Here is a 2,546-nt window from a genome sequence, read left to right as displayed (position 1 = left end):
ACCTGGGGATTCCCCTGGAATTAAAACTCATCTCCCAATTACAGAGATCAGTTCCCATGGAGAAAATGGCTGCTTTGGAGGGTGGGCTGTACCCCACCAAAATCCCTGTTACTCCACACACACACACACCCCGGCTACATCAGCAAATTTCCAAGAGTTTCTCAACTTGGCTCTAGCAACCCCAACCCACCTGTCAAACCAATCACCATCAAAGTGCCAAAATGCCCTTAATCAGGAAGCAGAAGTTGGAAGAGAGGATCCTGATATATCCTGATATATATTGGGGAGGGATGGTGGCTCAGTGGTAGAGCATCTGCTTGATAAGCAGAAGGTCCCAGGTTCAATCCCTGGCATCTCCAAAAAAGGGTCCAGGCAAATAGGTGTGAAAACCTCAGCTTGAGACCCTGGAGAGCCACTGCCAGTCTGAGTAGACAATACTGACTTTGATGGACCAAGGGTCTGATTCAGTATAAGGCAGCTTCATATGTTCATGTTCATCCCAGATCCTGTGGCTGATTTATGAACAGCAACTTTGATCTGGCCTGGGTTCAAGAGCTCCTATGTGTGTGTCTGAAGCTCTGCTACTTGGACTCCCTCATTTTGTGGGCTGGAGCTAATCTGCACGCTCAAACCATTCTGCAAAAGCGGTTAAATCTCCCACAGTGCGAATGTGGAAACCATTCCACAGGTAGGATGCACCGTGCTTCCCGCTGAGCACACAAAGATCCCTGGAGGAGGACTGCCAAGTCAGTGGGCAGCAATTCCTTGCAGATGAGTTGAAAAGCCCTCCTGACCAGTTTGAGCAAGAATGTGAGACTATGAAGGTGGGGGCTCATGAGTGGGCATCTCATTTTCATGAGACTTGGGAATTCAAAGATGGGTTCCTGTTAGCTGGGCGACGTTCTGTGTTTCTGAATGAGAGATCAAAACTTTGGAGAATTAGTAGATCAGCATGGAAGAGAGAAAGGAGCTGTAGCTTTGGAAAGGGCTGAGGGAGCTTAGTTTCCTAGCTGGAAGTAAATCTAGCTGGTGTAGGGCTGCCAGGTCCTTCCTGGCCACCCATGGGGGATGGGGGTTTCTAGTCGAGGTTGAAAAACTCTGGGAGATATGAAGAAGAGAAGAAATTGAATTTATACCCTGCTGTTCACTACCTGAAGCAGACTTGACTTTCCCTTCCTCTCCCCACAGCAGACACCCTGTGAGGTAAGTAGGGCTGAGAGAGCTCTGACAGAACTGCTCTTGAGCAGAACAGCTCTGAGAGAACTTGTGGCTGACCCAGGTGCATGTGGAGGAGTGGGGAATCAAACCCAGTTCTCCAGGATAAGAATATACGCATTTAATCACTACATCAAACTGGGGATGGACCTTGGGGAGGACAGAGGCCTCAGTGCAGTACAAATGCCATGGAGTCCTCCTTGGGGTTGCCAGGTCCCCCCTAGCTAATGGCAAGGGATTGGGGGGGGGGGTATGATTGCCCAACCAGGTTCAGAAATATCTGAATATTTGAGGATGGAGCCTGGAGAGGACACGGATTTCAGTGGGGTGCAGTAGAGAGCATCCTCCAAAGCATCCATTTCCCCCAAGGGAACTGATCTCTGTAGTCTGGAGATAAGCTGTAATTCCAGGGGATCTCCAGGTCCCACCTGGGGGCTGGCATCCCTAAATACTACTGGCAGTTTTCTAGCTAGAGTTGGTTGTAAGGAGGAGTGGGGCCTTAGAGGACTGTCTCAGTTGCTTCCAGTAGGCTCTGATGCCTTGTAGAAAGCCCGTTTTCCTTTGCTTATGTGCTATATGTCTACAAAGCATTGCAAACAGCCTTTTTAAAAAAAAAATCTCCCCCTTTATAATGCTTAAGCTTGAGGAAGCTTCAACTAGACCCTTGCTAGATGCAGATCATGCCCCACTTGGGATTTTCTGGACTCTGCTGAGTGTGCTTGTTCCTTCAAAAGCACAAGATGAGACAGGCAATTCAGGATGGCTTGACTTTAATCACTCCAGAAATCAGCTGTGTTGTGAATGTGATATAGAGGAATGCAAAGGTGCTTATATATGAAGTATATTTATTCAGCATTCATCAGAGTTGACGATAGGAAGGAAGGTGGCATGGTATAGTCTGATCTCACCAGGGCTGGTAAAAGAAGAAGAAGAGGTTGGATTTATCCCCCGCCCTTCAATCAGAGTCTTAGAGCGGTTTACAATCTCCTTCCATCCACTCCCCACAACAGACACCCTGTGAGGTAGGTGGGGCTGAGAGAGCTCTCTGAACGAACTGCTCTTGAGAGAACTGCTCTGTAAGAACTGTGGCTGACCCAAGGTCACCCAGCAGCTGCATGTGGAGGACTGGGGAATCAAACCCAGTTCTCTCAGTTTAGAGTCCATGCACTTATCCGCTACACCAAACTGGTACTCAGAAGGGAGACCACCATGGAAGACTCCACAGAAGGAGGGAAAGGCAAGCCACCTCTGGTTTTCTCTTACCTTGAAAACCCCTTGGTGGGATCACTATAAGTTAGCTACAAATTGATGGCACTTTACACACAGAGAGA

The 2,546-nt window shown here is 48.4% G+C and overlaps 1 non-coding gene across 1 annotated transcript; it reads left to right on the top strand.

Moving 5' to 3' along the window:
• Positions 1-284: 284 nt before the first annotated feature.
• Positions 285-359, top strand: TRNAI-GAU (transfer RNA isoleucine (anticodon GAU)). Its single transcript has one exon. It is a non-coding gene; the product is annotated as a tRNA-Ile (tRNA).
• Positions 360-2,546: the final 2,187 nt, after the last annotated feature.

Source organism: Heteronotia binoei, chromosome 12, assembly GCF_032191835.1.
Source record: "Heteronotia binoei isolate CCM8104 ecotype False Entrance Well chromosome 12, APGP_CSIRO_Hbin_v1, whole genome shotgun sequence".
Taxonomy (NCBI): Eukaryota; Metazoa; Chordata; class Lepidosauria; order Squamata; family Gekkonidae; genus Heteronotia; species Heteronotia binoei.
This window is presented reverse-complemented; position numbering and strand designations above follow the sequence as displayed.